Below are 498 nucleotides of genomic sequence, written 5' to 3'. Positions count from 1 at the left end.
ATGCAGCCAGCGTCAGTTCTGTGTGGATGAGTGCGTCTCTACTGATTGTGGTTACACTGGCCAATGTTCTTGTGTGCTGATTGTAATGGTGGTGATGGTGTGACTCAGGTCATCCTTTGTTTTCTTTTTCTTTTTTTGCATGCATCCACACTACGGTCTAACTAATCTTTTACCTGTTGAGATTATCTTTTTCTTTTTCGTTTCTTAATGTTATTGTGTTTTGTGTGATTTTACTCTCTGTGTTTATCCTATAATTATTATTATTGCTACTACTCCATTGTGTGTACGTTCTTGGAGACTCTGTGATTGGTCTTGCATTGTGATGATGGTGATGAACTGCCTTTTGCAGTGGGAAAAAGAAATGATTACAGATGAATTTATATTTGTAATTGCTGATATACACACACATATAGTCTTACACCCATAATGGATGTATTTATGTATTTACTGTGAAAGTTGGTATCAATTGTTAAAATATGTTTGTTTTCTTGTGTTTTT

Source organism: Trypanosoma theileri (genome assembly GCF_002087225.1).
Source record: "Trypanosoma theileri isolate Edinburgh chromosome Unknown TM35_Tth_57_V1, whole genome shotgun sequence".
In the NCBI taxonomy this organism is placed as follows: Eukaryota; Euglenozoa; class Kinetoplastea; order Trypanosomatida; family Trypanosomatidae; genus Trypanosoma; species Trypanosoma theileri.
The sequence above is the reverse complement of the archived record's forward strand: the minus strand, read 5'-3'. Positions refer to the sequence as shown.